This window comes from Artibeus jamaicensis, unplaced genomic scaffold (assembly GCF_021234435.1).
Source record: "Artibeus jamaicensis isolate MK-2021 breed Jamaican fruit bat unplaced genomic scaffold, CSHL_Jam_final contig_603, whole genome shotgun sequence".
NCBI lineage: Eukaryota > Metazoa > Chordata > Mammalia > Chiroptera > Phyllostomidae > Artibeus > Artibeus jamaicensis.
Genome location: NW_026521904.1, coordinates 5,218,134 through 5,235,684, shown reverse-complemented (window position 1 = coordinate 5,235,684; position 17,551 = coordinate 5,218,134). Strand labels below are relative to the sequence as shown.

The 17,551-nt window shown below is 36.3% G+C and overlaps 1 protein-coding gene across 8 annotated transcripts in view; it reads right to left on the bottom strand.

Moving 5' to 3' along the window:
• MBD5 (methyl-CpG binding domain protein 5) overlaps positions 1-17,551 on the bottom strand; it is a 461,494-nt gene that overhangs the window by 282,453 nt on the left and 161,490 nt on the right. For 7 of the 8 annotated variants that reach the window (XM_053670699.1, XM_053670694.1, XM_053670695.1 and 4 more), the window contains one exon: positions 14,811-14,904. The gene's annotated coding sequence lies outside the window, so the exon portion shown is untranslated. Of the gene's footprint in view, positions 1-14,810; positions 14,905-17,071; positions 17,482-17,551 lie in introns of those variants that run through there. The other variant, XM_053670700.1, reaches the window with a different exon arrangement.

Genomic DNA, 17,551 nt, shown 5'->3' with positions numbered 1-17,551 from the left:
TTCTAAAGCTAAACAATATATATTTTATGGCGCATCTCAAAATTTTAATGTTTTTCTTAAAGTCTTTGAATATGTACACAATTTGTGTGAAAGTTTTTGCCAAATTCATTAATGTCATTTCTTGGTCTGTTCCTATCGACTATCATTTCTTGGTTTTGGGGCAACATGTTCCTAACACAGTTTCATTAAGCATCTGGATTTAGCTGCCTTCCCATGCATCTCTGTGGGTTTACTTTAGGTCTGGGTAAGGACTCACAGGGAAAACAACGTGATTAACTTTTGCCAAACCTCAACAGCAAAATAATCTGCTATTTAATAATCACAAGTCTATTTTAATTTGAGTCCCTTTTCTCATCATCATACTACTTTTTTCTTTAGTCTTGGATGGCAATTTGATTTTGGTAATGTTCAGAACCCTGTAAAGCATTTCCTTCATGATACGGCAAGTCACCCTCTTGCAGACAAACTACAGAAAAGAATGTGACTGTTTCCATTCTGTTTCCTTCTACTTTATTCTCCGTGACTTTATCTACTGTACTTTTACTCTACTACTAAACTGAAACTAAACCAATGATCTAACTGCCAGCTCCAATCATCCTTTCCCATTCCTAATTTTCCATGTGTCACACGTATGAGGGTACATGAGCAAGTTGGCACAATATCTTCTTCATGAGGATCTTCTAACTGGAGACAAGGACATAACATAATAAATCTGTAAAGTACTTTAATACAGTTATACAAATAATGCTGAATATTCGCATGTAATGAATATTTATGCAAGCCCAGAAAGGTCAAGTAAGCATTCTAAATAAACATCACTGTGATGTCCACTATTCTTTATATCTTTAAGAGAAAAATGTCTGCTCTTTCAGATGAATTAGTTTTTTTTATTTTGATAAGGCAATAAAAATTATATAAATTAATACATTTTCTTTTTTCCCCCTTGACTTCAAACTTTCAGACAACACTAAAGTGAACAAATAGAAAAGAAAAACATAAACTAAATGTTTGGTATACCCAACTCCCCACACTTCAGCTGATCACTAGTGCTTTATTAAAATATCTATTTGTTTGTATACTAACTTGGAGTACAAAAGCAATATATGCTCATTTCAGAAATCTGGGGACGTACAAAAAACCTCAGCAAAAATAAATCTCTCCATTATGTTATACTAACATATAATCTCTATTACATTTTGTGCATGTGTGTATAGCTATTCAATAATGTATTATCTCAGAATAGTTTATTCTATGAATATACATTTATTTAATGAACTCCTAATGGGACAATTAAGTTGTTTTCAAATATTATGATAAAATCATTCTTGGTAATAAACAAACTTAGGAGAAACTTATAGAAATGTGGTCTCTGGGTTAAAGGGCACACAAAAATGTAAAGCTTTGGTCAGAGTTTCTTCCAGATAGGTAACACCAAAATGTGGGATTAGAAAAACTGCTGGGTCCCTCTGCAAGGATCAGCTCCCACAAAACTATAGAGAGGAAAAAAACACAAGAAGTAAGAAAACTCAAAATCTCTTGGGGAGGCACGGTGGTGAGAGGACTGTTTTGAATTGGTAAATGTTTTTGGGCCTTGGAACCTGGGGTTCCAGGGCAGGGGGCAGCCTTTAGGCTGTGGGAGGACAAAACAGAAAATAAACTATTAGAGTTCTGCTTTTCCGTTTTTAATTCTTTCCTGGTATTGCCTTGAGATAAAAACTGACTGTCTCTGCATCTGCAGGGACTGTACAAATGTCCTCAGAAATAAACAGAGTAGTTTAAAGAGCTGAGAAAAAAAACATGTGGAGACTAACTTTGTCATATTCCTACCGCTTCCTCCCAAGTCCTAGAGCTGGTGAAATGCAACCACCGGCCTTGAATGCTGCTTTTTCCTGGAGGGATAAGGGAGAAAGGGAGACGGGAAGCATCATTATGTTAACTTGACTAATTACCAACCGTCATTTCTCAGGTGGACTTGGGCTTTTCTACCTAGCACCCTTCCTCTGAGCTCACTGAGAATGACATGAACTAGGTGCTAGCCTTTCACCGTAGGTAATGCCAAATAGAGTAGCCAACATGCCCTGGGGAAAATGATCTTACGGGTCAAAATATGAAGACATTTTAAAGAGCCTGACTATTTCCAAAGACAATGAACATACTGGCATTCAGAGTCTAAGAAAAGCAGAATATTAGCTCTGTTGACTCAAGAATTTAAGATTAGCATAATAAACACACTAAAAAAAGAAGGGAGCATAGCTATACAAAATAAAAACAAGCAAACAAAGAAGCAAGTAGAAATGTAGGTATGAACAATCTAATAACTGAAACATACAGATTAAATAAACAGTAGAACTAAAATGAGGAATAAATTAATTCCTTTAAAGACCAGTTTGAGTAAATCTTCAAGACTAAGCGAAGGGCAAAAACATTAAAAATGTACGAGAAAGGTTAACAGATGGTCGGTGCTAATGTATAAATAACAAGGACACAGAAAGAAAAAGAAAAATATAAGGAATGCATTTTAAAAAATGACAGTGAGAACAAAAGAGCCATGGATTTTCAAATTACTGACAACCTAAAAGCTAGAGTTTTATGCACAGCTGCATGGTCTTTTAATTATGATATGATAATATATATTTTCAAGCATCCAAGGCCTCAGAAACCTGTTGTTGAAGAAATAATCAAATAGAAAGAGAAACAAATCCAGAAAATATTTAAAAGAAGAATAAAGTAATGCTGATCAAATATCTCTGTAAAGTTTCTTGTCCTTAAAAATAGTTAACAGAAGGGGTTGGGGCAGTTCCAAGATAGCTGCAGAGTAGCTGGACGCTGTCAAGTTGCTCTCAGCCCCGCACGGGTCTTGCACCTAAACCACAGAGAAATCAATTAAAAAATCTAGCTGAGTGTGAGTGAAAGTGACGGTGAATAAGCATGTGCACAGACAAGTGTGCAAGTGACTGACCACCTGAGTGGACACTCAGGGATGGGCAGCCCGAGCTGGCCTGGCAGAGCTGCTGCCCAGCCTGGCCTGTCTGGCTGCACAGATTTGGAATGGGAGCCATCCTGAGGAAAATACAATATCCTCCTCAGGAAGAAGCCGCCAAAGCAGCCATGCCTCAGTGCTGGGACTTGTCTCTGTGCCCTCTGCCCTATCCAGGGCCCCACACCCTGCCATTGCTGGGGGCTGTGGTACTTGGCAGGGAGAGGGCTGTGGCCCCTCAGCACCGGGTGCTGCTGGAAATGGGACCAGGGCAGTGTCTGATTGAGGAGGCTGTGGTCTGGCCAAGGAGCGGGGAGCATCGGGGGTGGAGAGAGGTGGCCAGAACAGCACTGGCTGCAGAGAACTCGGGGTGAGTGCAGTGGGAAGGGCTGGAGGCTGAGACTCAGTGGAAGGAGCAGCATGAGTGCCCTGCCACCATCCAGTGTTACAATTTTGCTACTGGACTCTCCCCTTCCCTCACCCCAGCAGGATGCTATGAGACTTGAAAGATGGTGATGCATGCAGGGTATAATCTACTGATTAGGGAGAGAGGGGGAGAGGTGTCAATAGGAGGCCTCTTCTACATGCCTTAACTTGGGATCCAACCTATACCTAGAAGCCCTCAAGGCAGAGGTGGCTGTGTAGGGGTTGAGCCCCTCAGTCAGCTGGAAGTGCGAAAGGTCCCACCAATGAGCAGGCCAATAAAAATCAGTACCCAAATACAACAGAAGAGTCCACATAACCCACAGAAGGGACATTCCTAGAGCACCTGGATCTGGAGATCAAGGAGTCTTGCACCATGGCGATTCTGGGCTCTGGAAAAAGAGGAAAACTGCTGGAGACAAACCCACCATCTTTTTGGTGGACTGGAGTCCTGCAAGGAGAGTGTGAAGTGGGAGAGTACTGGGGGAGAGGTTACGGAAGATTTTCAGGGTCTGGATATCCCTGGGCTCCACAGCAGCCATCTTTCTTGAGACAAGCTGGCCCCTCCAAGAAGAAAATCAATTACCTTACCCTGTGGGATGCCACTCCTCTCACCCTCTGGAATCCCCTTGCCACACCTCTGAAACCCTGCTTGCTTCACTCAGCAATTTCATTTATTCTTTTTTCAGTACTGCTTTGTCTTGGAGTTCTGTTTTGTTTTTTTTTCCTTTCTTTTCTCCAATGCTGCATCTTAACCCTTGCTGAGGAGACAGCAACATAAACGGACTCAGGTGTCATCAGAGATTGGCAGTAGGGTTGGCCAATCCAAAAACTGTTCTGGGAAACAGACTGGTGCTTCCCTCTCGTGGGAGAGCCACAGAAACACTCTCCTGGCATCAGCACACCTAAAATCTGAGCTCTGAAAGTCTGCTAGGGCCCCTGCCCTGCTGAGTAGAGGGAAATAATTCCTGGACAGACCCAGACTAGTGGCTCAGGGGAGGGGGAACACACCCACCACCTTTCTTGAAGTCTGACAGGTACCTGCTATGAAAGATTCAGAAACCACACCCCATTCCTGCTAGAATTCCTCTCAGAAATAGGTCTGTAACTAGTCTAAGATTGACAGCAGGCCAGCAGGCAGAGACAGGCAGAGGCAGACCCTGTGGTGACTTGGGGCATCTGCTGACAAACAGGATCTAGGGCTGGTAAAAGCCAGCTTTGCAGAGCAGCTTGCCCCAACCTAGGAGCTACTAAACCCAGAGGAATCAGCCACAAACTGTGGATCACCTGCAGCTTTTAAAATGCAGCCAAGGGCCAGACATGGACAGCACCTGACACTGGCTTACACCAGACTCCAACATCAGAGCAGCATCCAAAGGGAGAAACTGGAAGACGAGATCTGAACTGTGCTGAGACAAATCCACTCGGTTCTTTTTTCATTATCTTAGCTATCTTTTCTTTTTCATAGCCTTTTTATTTATCTGTTAGTCTACTTTTCTTTTATTTTTTGTGCTCTAATTTTTATCTTGTATCTCCTAATCTTACCTTTGATTACTCTACTGTTCCCCTCCCCTCTTCTTTTAATATTTTTATTACTTTTTCTGTGTTTCTTTTGCCTGTTTTCCTCTTTCAATTCACTACAAATGGTAGTTCTCTTCCCATTTCTCCTCTCATAACCACTTTTCTCTCCTTTGGTCTTCTCATAGTGTTTTTTCTTTTCCCTTTTCTTTATTATTACATTTTGCTTTCCTTTGTTATTCTTTGCTCTCCTGTAGTTCACATTGCTGTGGTGGCAAGTTGTGGTTGCTTGTTTTGGTATTGCTTTTATGTTGTTTTGCTTTGTTCTGACAGCACCTACACAGCAGCGTGCAAAACATGGCAGGGGTCGAGTCTCTTAGTCAGACATGCAGGGGAATTCCCACCAACAAATAGGCCAATAATAATTGGACACAAATACAATAGGAGAGTCCATATAACCCACAGAGAGGTCATACGTAGAACATCCAGATCAGATCAAGGATCTGTACCAGTGGGTCCCATGGGACTTCTGACATACAAGGCCAACCCACAAGACAGAGGGTCAAAGCAAGTCAATCTAATACATAGAAACAAACACAAAGAGACAACTAAAATGGAGAGACAAAGTAACAAGTTGTAAGTGAAAGGAAGAATCTCCAGAAAAAAGCTAAGTGAAATTGAGGAAAGAAATTTATCAGACACAGAGTTCAAAGTAGTGGTTATAAGGATGCTCAAGAAACTTAGGGAAAACTACAAAGAACTTAGTGGGAACTGTATCAACATGAAAAAGGACATAGAAATCTTGAATAAGAACCAGATAGAAATGAAGAATGTAATATCTGAATGAAGAACACACTAGAAGAAATTAAAAGTAGACTAGAAGAAACAGATGATTGAATCAGTGAGATGGAAGGCAAGATAGAAAAAAAACAATCAGAGCAACAAAATGAAAAAAGACTCAGAAAGAATGAGGATAGCTTAAGAGAGCTTTCTGACAACATAAAATGTTACCATATTTGCATCATAGGGGTACCAGAAAGAGTAGAAAAGGAGAAGGGGATAGAAAACTTGTTTGAAGAAATAATGACAGAAAACTTCCAGAATTTGGTGAGGGAAACAGTGATGCAAGTACAGGAAGCAGAGAGGGTACCAATCAAGATGAACCCAAAGAAGTCCACACCAAGTCGCATTATAATCAAAATGGCAAAATTTAAAGACAAAGAAAGAAACTTAAAGGCAGCAAGGAAGAAACAGCTAATAACATACAAGGGAGTTCAGTCCCATAAGGGTATCAGCTTATTTCTCAACAGAAACACTACAAGCCACAAGGGATTGGCATGAAATATTCCAAGTAATGAAAAGCAAGGACCTGCGACCAAGACTACTCTATCCGGCAAGGCTCTCATTTAAGATAAAAGAAAAAAAAAGGGGTTCCCAGACAAAGGAATGCTAAAAGAGTACCTCTCCACCAAGCTGGCACTGTATGATTTGCTAAAAGATGGGCTTTAAGAAGAAGAAATAGAGAGGTGGGGGACACAGGTACAAAGGGAAAAAATGACATTGAAAAAGTACCTATCAATAATGACCTTAATGTAAATGGATTAAATGCTCCAGAAGACATAGGGTAGCTGAAGGGATAACAAAACATGACCTAAATATATGCTGTCTACAAGAGACCCACCTCATAACAAAAGATATACAGAGGCCGAAAGTGAAAGGATGGAAAAAAATATTCCATGCAAAGGATAAGAAAAAAACCCCAAAAACCCTGGGGTAGCAATACTTGTATCAAACAAAAGACTTCAAAACAAAGTCATAAAAGATTACTACATAATACTTAAGGGAATACTCTAACAGAAGGATATAACTCTGGTAAACATATATGTACCTAATATAGGTGTACCTAAGGGACACCTAAGTATACATAAAAATATAGTGTATCTAATATTAGGTAATATTAGGTAAAATATTAGGTACTGTACTTAGTACCTAAGTATATAAAGAAAATGTTGAAGGACTTTAAGGGACAGACAGCAATACAGTCATTGTAGGGGATTTTAACACCTCACTGTCAACCACAGATGGATCTCCCAAACAAAAAAATCAACAAATATATTGCAGAATTGAATGACACTCTATATAAAATGGACTTAAATAATATTTACAGAACATTTCACTCCAAGGAAGCAAAATACACATTCTTCTCAAACTCATGTGGATCATTCTCAGAGGTGAACCATATGGTAGGACATAAAACAAGCCTTAACAAATTGAAGAAAATTGAAATCACATCAAGCATCTTATCAGATCACAATGGCTTATAACTAGACACCAATCTCAAGAAAAATATTCAAAAACATTCAAATACATGGAAGCAGAATAACATGCAATTAAATAACGAATGGGTTACCAATGAGAACAAGAAAGAAATCAGAAAATATCTGGGAACAAATGAAAATGAACACAGAACAACCCAAAACCTATGGGACACAGTGAAGGCAGTACTGAGAGGAAAGTTCTGCCTTTGTAGAGAAGATAGGAAAAAATCTCAAATAAACAACCTAACCCTATATCTGCAAGAACTAGAGGAACAACAACAAAGCCCAGAGCAAGCAGAAGGAAGGAAATAATCAAGATCAGAGCAGAATTAAATGGCATAGAGACTAAAAAGAGTATTCAAGGATCAATGAATCCAGGAGCTGGTTCTTTGAAAAGATAAACAAAATTGACAAACTGCTCATCAGACTCACCAAGAAAAAAAGAGAATTCAAATAAATAAAATCAGAAATGAGAGAGGAGAAGTAACAATTGATACTATAGAAATATGAGGGATTCTAAGAAATTACCATAACAACTATATGCCAAAAAAATTGGACAACCTGGATGAAATGGATAATTTCTAGAAACATATAAGCTCCTATAACTTAATCAGGAAGAAGCAGAAAACCTGAATAGACTAATAACAACTAGCAAAAATGAAGCAGTAATGAAAAAACTATCAACAAACAAACGTCCTGGATCAGAGGCTTTTCAGAAGAATTTTGTAAAACACTGAAAAAAGAACACCTCTCCTTCTCAAACTATTCCCAAAAATTCAAGAGGGAAGACTCCCAAAACTTTTTTACAAGGCCAGTATTACCCTAATCCCCAAACCAGGGAAAGACATAACAAAGAAAGAGAATACAGGCCAGTATCTCTGATGAACACAGATACTAAAATCCTCAACAAAATACTAACAAACTGGATTCAACATACATTAAAAAGAAATTCACAAATCAATAAGTGTGATACATTATATAAACAAAATGCAAGATAAAAATCACATGATCAAATCAATAGATGCAGAAAAAGCACTTGATGTAGTGCTTTTTCTGCATCTATTGATGCAGCACCCGTTTATGGAAACAAACTTAGAAGTGGGAACAGAGGCAGCATAACAACATAATAAAGGCTGTATATGAAAAGCCTACTGCCAACATCATACTCAGTGGGCAAAAACTAAAAGCGTTTTCCTGGAGATCAGGAACAACACAAGGGTGTCCACTGTCACCACTCTTACTCAGCATAGTACTGGAAGTCCTAGCCACAGCAATCACAAAAAAAATAAATAAAAGGCATCCAAATTGGAAAGGAGGACGTAAAACTGTCATTATTTGCAACTGATATGTTGGTATGTGTAGAGAACCCTATAGGCTCCACAAAAAAACTCCTCTAAGTAGTGGGATACAAAGTCAATATTCAGAAATTATGGCATTTTTGTACTCCAACAATGAATTATCCGAAAGAGAAACTAATACAAAATCACATTTACTATAGCAACAACAACAAAAAATAAAGTACCTAGAAATAAGTTTAACCAAAGAGGTAAAAGACCTGTACTTGGAAAACTATAGAACACTGAAGGAATAAACTGAGGAAGACAGAAATGAATGGAAACATATAACCTGTTCATAGATTGGAAGAATTTACATCATTGAAATGTCCATACTCCCCAAAGCAATCTATAGATTACATGCAATTCCTATTAAAATACCAATGGCATATTTCACAAATCTAGAACAAATACTTCAAAAAATTATATGGAACCCAAAACACCCCGAATAGCTATGGCAATCTTGAGAAAGAAGAAGAAAGTTGGAGGGATCACAGTACCTCATATTAAACTATACTATAAGGCCAATGTAATCAAAACAGTCTGATACTGGCATAAGAACAAACATATAGACCAATGGAACAGAACAGAGAGCCCAGAAATAAGCCCGTGTCAATGAAGTCCATTCATATTTGACAAAGGGGGCACAAGTATAGAATGGAGCAAAAATAACCTCTTTAATAAATGGAATTGGGAGAACTAGACTAGTATATGCAAAAAAAAATGAAACTAGATCAAGTTACATCATATACCAGAATAAAATAAAAATGAATAAAAGACTTAAACATAATTCATGATACCATGAAAGTCCTAGTGGAAAACATAGGCAGTAAAATTACAGATATCCCATGCAGCAATATTTTTGTGGCTGTATCTCCTAAGGCAAGGGAAATAAAGGAAAAAATACACAAATGGGACTATATCAGATTAAAAGCTTCTGCATGTCTAAAGAAACTGTCATCAAAATGGAAAGGGAATCTTCTGTATGGGAGAACATATTTGCCAATGATACCTCAGACATGGTTTGATCTCCAAAATATGTAAAGAATTCATGACTCAACACCAGGGAGACAAACAATCCTTTTAAAAAATGGGCAAAGGACCTGGAATAGACACTTCTCCAAAGAGGACATACAGATGGACTATAGACATATGAAAAGATGCTCAACATCACCAGCCATCAGAGATATGCAATGAGATATCACCTCAAACTTGTCAGAATGGCTATCATTGATAAATCAACAAATAACAAGGGCTGATGAGGATGTGGGAATTCTTGTGAAAAGGGAATCTCAGTGAAAAGGGAATCCTAGTGCACTGTTGGTGAGAATGCAGACTAGTGCAACCACCGTGGAAATCAGTATGGAGTTTTCTCAAACAATTAAAAATGGAACTGCTTTATGACCCACCAGTTCCACTTCTGGGAATATGCCGTAAGAATCCTGAATCAATTCAAAAGAACTTAATGCCCTCCTAAGTTCATAGTGGTGCTATCTACAATAGCCGAGGGATGGAAACTGACTGAGTGCCTATCCGTAGATGAACAGATTAAAAGACTATGGTACATTTACAATGGAATACTATGCTGGACAAGGAAACCAGAAGGAATTCCTATCCTTTGCAACAGCATAGATGAAACTAGAGACTATAATGCTAAGTGAAATAAGTCAGTTGGTGAAAGACAAATAGCATATGATCTCACTTACATGAGGACTCAAATGAAGAAAATAAACTAATGAGGAAAACAGACCAGAGACCTGGAAACAGGGAACCCACTGACAGCTGCCAGAAGTAAGGGGGTGTGAGAAGGTGAGGAGAATGGCGGGAAGAAGGGGAAGGGATCAGTCAAAGAACATGCATGAATGACTCATGAACATGAGCAACAGGGCGGGGATGAGCAGTGGGAGTGGGGGGTGGGCTGGGTAGAGGATGACAAAGGGGGGAAAACTGGGAAAACTGTAATAGAATAAACAAGAATTTAAAAGATGAAATGTAGTGATACCTATGAAGAGCTAATAAAAGGATTACACACACCCCATTGCCCAAAAAAAGTAAAAAAAAAAAAAGAAAAAATAGCTAACAGCAAAGGAAAAGACAATTTGATTACCATAGCTTAGAATTTAAAGTAGATAATAGCAACATGATGGAGGCAGAGAAGGTGAGGGAGAAAAAGGATGTCAGGGTGTACAAGAGTCATTTTAGAGAGGATATAAATATCACGTTTTTCAAAAAGACATAAAGATACACTGTCAAAGTGTGTGAGAAAAATTGAATCAAGATGGTGAAAGCACAGTCAAATGTACTGAAATTACATTAACTATTATATTTTCATTGACAATATATTTTTGTTAGTAGGTCTAGGAACTTCCATGTTTTGTTAGGTGGAGATATCTTTAATTTTTTTGATAACACACATGCTTATTATAATGTTTCAAACTCTGGAGGGAAAGTGACAACCTTCCAGAGTTAATTATAATTTGATTTATACTGTGAAGAATGTTAGAACAGGTGACTGCCTCAATTTTCCCAGACACTAATCTTCCCTGAACCTAACTCCTTATTTATTTCTTTGTCAAAATATTTTTCAGAAGTATGGCAACAGTTTTAAGAAATATAAAGAAGTCAATTCAGGGCATCATTAACCAAAGTTTTTGGTTATAAGAAAGTCAAAAACTGTTGGAGTACAGGTTTAGTTTAGGTATGTGGTAGTGAGAGTTCGAGTGAAGCCAGACTGGGCAGATGAGAGCACCCTGGTCAGGGTTAGGATGCTGAATCTCTGGTCAGTCCTAAAGAGGATGACCATTATATGGCTAAGTTGAAAAGTGGACAGCAGGGCTTTCTGGGTATTTTCTGACTCAAAGGACACTGGGTTCGGGTGATACTTGCAGATGGGGAGAACATCAGGTGTCATGGGAAGGGGACTGGGAAGAAGCTAAGAAAAAAAACCCTACTGAATAGACCAAAAAGCATTAAGGCATAAGTACCTTTCTAAGAAATCTCTCAATCAGAACCGGACAGTTTTACATGAATTTTAACACATATCTAAGAAACAATAAATTCATATATCATAATATTGCTCTAGATAATGTTGAAAAAGAATAAAATCTGCCTATCTCATTTTATAATATAAGCTAGTGTAATCTTAAATGTGAAACCAGATGAGGAAAATTAAAAAAATTACAGCCCATTTCACTTAAGAATGTATCTTCTAAAATCCTAAATAAAATATTTGTTAATCAAATACAATGATGTATTAGAAATGATACACCATGATCGAGTAGTGTATAAATTAGGAAAGCAGGAATGGTTTAACAGTAAAAATTCTATCCATATAATTCATAACATTAATATACCACAGGATAAATATCATATGATTATTTTTACAGATGCATAAAAAATCATCTTATGGGGTTCAATAGCTATTTATGATAATGCACAGTAAGCTAGAAATAGAAGAAACTTTCTTAACTTGGTAAACATTGTGTGTTGAAAACTTTTAGCAAACATTACACTTAAATTAAGAAATTAGATGCATCCTCTTTAAGTTGACCTGTATAAGAGGAAGATGCCCACTGTCACTACAACTGTTCAACATAGTTCCCAAGAAACGGACCAAAGATATTGGGAAGAAGTAAAAACATACAGATGAAAAGTACAGAAATAAAACTGTCATTATTTGTAATCAATATAAGATACTCCATCTAGAAAAAAACAACCGATTAAGAACAAGAGTTCAGAAACATTGCCAGAACCAAGATCAAATTTTAAAACATGAGTGGCATTTTTCTATACCAACAACATACATCAAGAATATGTTTTTAATTGAACATTTAAAATATTAATGTCTACTTGAGGAACCTCATGCACAAAATCAAAATGTTGAAAGAAGAGAAGCAGAAATATTTTAATATCTCAAACTGACAGAAATGAGTATCTGAAATACACAACAAACTCTTAAAAAACATTGAGAGATAAGAATGAATATGAAAAAATGTTAACAACCAGTTTCAGAAGTGGGAAGTCAAAAGGGCAACAACAATATAAAGAGATGCTCAAACTCATTAGTGATGAGGGAAATTAAAATTAAAACCCTGTGCTATAAAATTATACACATTAGGCTGAAAATATGAGAAAGCTCAAAAATGCAGGGGTAGGCAGCAATGAAGGGTTAATGCTGGGCAAAGTATGGACCAAAGTGTTTATCTGGTAGAGCATCTCGCAGCACTTGGTTATATTAAGTATAAACACATATCCCATTACCCAGCAATTCTGATCTTTGGTGTACATCCTAAAGAAATCCTCACAAAATTCCACGAAAGGACAAGTGTGAGGATGTTCAACAGGCATTGTTTGTTGTAACAGGAAATTGGAAGCAACCAGGGTGGCTGTCACTGGTAAACATGGAGAGTTAAAACATGGTAGCTACAAATCATGGAATACGATGCAGCAGTCAGAAGCAATGTAAACACAACTACATAGGCAAATAAGAAAATATAAAGTTAGGTAATATAAAATAGTAGGAACCAGAATGAGATACAGAACACAATACTATCTACACGTATTAGAATTTCATGTATACAAATGGGGGAGGGGCAGGGTAGAGATACAGTTATGACAAGCTCATCATGGGATGTAACTGCTGAAGGTGAGAGATGGGCACATGGAGGTTCAAAATATTATTTTCCCTTTTCTAATTATTTGAACATTTCCATTAAAAAATTTAAAATACATGTATACAATACCCATATTAGGACAATATTGCATGCAAACCAAAGACACAGTATAGTGGATATTATTTTAGACTATCACAGGAGAATGGTTGCCCATGGGTTGAGGTCAGGAGCATGAGAGTGAAAATGAGAATAAATGAAAATTCATAAATAAATAAAATAAGTGCTTTGCATGGACCAGTGATGACAACTGTGTCATGTACTGAGCAGTGTGATTTACTCTGTTCTCTGTACAAAAGGACCAATACAAAACGCATGATTCCTTTTTCTTTTCCTTAGAGGGCTCTGTTTTAGGCTGGGGAGATGAAGAAACTATAAAAATAACTGTCTAATTATTATAATTCAGAAAACAATCGGATAGCTGTTCCAAGTAACCAACTCACCATATATAACTGTACAAATGAATTAAAAATAAGTAGTATTTATATCATTTATATTTTCAAGAGAAGTCATTTCTGACAATAATAGTCATCACAGAAAACTAGCAAAATCAGTACGCTGCTAACTACAAATTAAAATGAACAGATTCTTAGTTTTTGCATTCTAAAAGAATAAAGAAACATAGAACAAAGGAAAAAATTCCCCTACCAGAGGCTATAAACTGTTTTATTTAGCTCACACAGTAGCAAAAGTAGATTTTTTTCACTGGCAAAATTTTATGCTGATATTGAAAAATTAGGACTTCTCAAAAATCTGTATTTCTGGTTTCTTCTGAAATAAATCATAAGATATAATTTTTACTGGTCTTTATTTCCACTTAGAAAAGGATTCTAGAACTGAACGGAAGTGGCCCATTTAGAGGTCACATTTACACCTGACATACAACATTATTTATAATTTTAACCCTCATAATCTCACTCAGAATTTTACCAAAATGTATTAAATGTAAGCACATAATCACCAGAGGTACATTAAATGTAGTAATGTAAGCACTACATTAAATGTAGTAATGTAATTAAGCACATAATCACCAGAGGTATGAATAGAACATGCTAAGTGAAAGAATATGGTAGGTCAAAACAAATTTTGGAGGACTCAAGAAATAATGAAAAGAGGTTTGGTATTCAGAGGTAATACTGTGAGTATCTGAAACTATGACAGGGTTCTTGGACAAGTTCTTATCATGGTTAAAGAACAGATTAATGAATACATTAAAAAGGAAGTGCAGTGCATGGTAGTTTTTGTTTAATTATTTTTGCAAGTTAAACACTACAGAGTGAGTTGTGCTCACAGTTGATGGAAGCTACTTCTCCACTCTTCTTAATTGATTTGCTTTCTTCCACAATAATATATCGAGTTTATAACAGCCTATGGTAAATAAAATCCAATACTTCCTGTCAAGATGGTATTATGGCATAAAAATTTGTGTCTGAATACGAATGAATATGGCTGTGAAATCCCTTAGACAGGGCCAGTGATAAAACATAAGCAAGTTCTGCAAGTCAAATTACAGTCTGGCAACCATAACCATTTAAATGAGATTATCTATGAGGCTATAGTTACTACTTACCTTGAGTGTCTGTCTTTTAAAGATATTGTCTGTAAACCATATAACTTTCAATATCTACTTCCCATATGCAGAAACTGGTATTCTCAAAAAGCATCTAAAAGAGAAATGTAAGAAAATATCATAAATTTAATGTTACAAATATGGTTTCATTTACCTAAATGTAAAAGCAGATCTTGAAATTCTTTATGACTTTGTGTAATGAGTCTGGATAAAGGGAGGTGTGTATCAAAGGATGTGTTTTATGTAAGTATAAAAATGATGAGATTTTCACATTAGAAAAATCAGAAAGTTCTGTGGAACATATATTTTGATCCATGCCATAAACTTTAGCACTTTTTACAGTACTAATTTTATGGGGTTGCCTAGGTCCTATGAACATTTTTTAAAATAAAATTTTATCAACATATTGATGCTGATATCCTACATGCACATAGCCACACTCTAGAAAATATTTTGCTTGTTCAAAATAGATAATTAAAAATAATTCCTGATTATATTTGAGTTGCCTATAAACGCCAAAAATCATAAAAATAAACTAATTAAATATATCTGTCCCCAAGAAAAGGTCAACATTTTATTTCCCTTATCAATCAAACAGCCTAATCAGTACTTTATACCAACCTAGTGAAGCTTAGTAGAGATACTGGAAGAGAAATTGCCTCTAAAAGAGAACTGAAATTACCCAGAGAAAATATTCTTTGCAGAAAGAATTTGATTCTAATTTTCTTTGATTATTTTTTAAATGAGTCACAGAATAGTAGTTAGGGATAACAGGATTTGGATGCTACAGAGTCATACCTTTAGTATGTGTTTTGAGTATTATGGATTTCCAAGCCAAATATTAGTAATTTTGAATTAGCAACATCATTGTTCTTTTTGGTCATTTGTGTAGATCCCTCTTTCTCAGTTTCAGCTGCACATTAAAACCACTTGGAACTGTTTAATATACGTTTATAAGGACTCAGCCTATTCCTTCGATGTTTTGATTTAATTGTTACTATGTGGGGCCTGGGCCCAGGTATTTTAAAAAAGTATTAAGGAAGTATATTTGTTCTTCAGGTAAGAAATAATCTCACTGAAACTATTTGCCTTAGATTATACAAATTAAGTAATAAGGCACTATCTTAAAAAAATACTGTCTACAGAGTTCTATTAAAAGTATTGAGATAATTGCTGATCTGACTACTAAATATCTAAAATTACTTCAATTCATCCATCACACACACACACACACCCATCTCTACAACTATGTAATAGATTACATGGATCCACACATGACATAAATGGTAGTAGCAGTGAATTCCAAACTATAATGCACTCACAGACGAAAGGTTTTACTTTGAAATATAAATTCTCAGGTAACATGCCCAGAGCTGATGATTTGGAGAAGGAGGCTAAGGCCATGGACGCTCTCTTTTTAAATCATCTCTGATGATTACAATGCAAAGGTCTACAGTCCTTGTAAAACAGTGCTCTCAGTGTTTCTGAACACTGACTACCAACTGACCTTCATTATGAACATTTATAGAAATACTTCTTGAGTTTTATTCTAAGATTATATTTCTAATATTAAAAGAAAATCCTGAGACCCACTCAGTAGGAAGTAACTTTAAACATAGAGTAAACAGAACTTTGGCAATAAATCAATGTAAATAAGCTAAAATAATGCTTATGGATTATATGTTTTGTAAGTTCTGGCATCCTCCTAAGTAAACTGTGCAGGTAATCAATAAAATACTTGTGGCAAACAAAACAGAACAAGACAAAAACCACCAATTATATTTCACAATGGAAATTTAACCTAGAACCTCATACATAACTAGAACCATTCATTTAATGGCTTAGAATTAAAATTTTTTTGTCCCTAACTTAGTGGGAGGGAAAAAGCTCTCTAGCATCATTTTCTGCTTAAATACAAAGCCAACATTTTTAAAAAGAGAAAGTGTCAAATCATTTCCCTCAAGAACACACACATATAAACTTACTAAAAATAACATCAAATAGGCTGTTGGCATTTTAGTTTTGAAAATTCTTATGAACAGGTCCAGAAATACTTTGCAGTAAAAATAATATATTCAGATACACATACTCTTTAGATTCTTTTTTAAATTTTATTTAGTTATTTTTCAAGTACAGTTTTTTTATTTTTCATTAAAAATGTCAATAAAAAGTATCTGAGTCTTCGCTATACATAATAAGAATGTTGATCTTAATAACTACTAAACCTTTAAAGACATGTGTACTTAGTTTCTTTTACCCACCTAGTTAACCTAGGTTAAAGTCAACCTTCAGTTCATGACTACAGTTGATTCTTTCCTCAGGCCTAGTGCTGCGTAGTAGCCGGTAAACAGTCCTGGGCTTCCCAAATGTCTTCACAAACAGGGAGCTATGCACCTCTGAAATCTACAAGATGGGGTGCATATCTGTCTATGTGGTGAGCAGCTATGAAATGAATCCCCAATGTCTTTCGGCAAAACTCTTGATCTTCTACGATCTGACTCCGGCTGCATTTTTGTTGTTTATCTCTTATCTCTTGGTCAACCCAAACTGCTTCCTCCTAAAAGGAAATTTCCATCAACGTGACATTAAAACCTCTCTTTCTCTCCTGATTTTCTACACTAATTATTGCAAATTGCTTAGCTAATTAATCAGGCACTCACTTATGGTCCTTTATATCTACCTTTTGTCATTATTTAAAATTTGGCATGTTTGTTTCATTTCCTATATTAAATATAGTATAT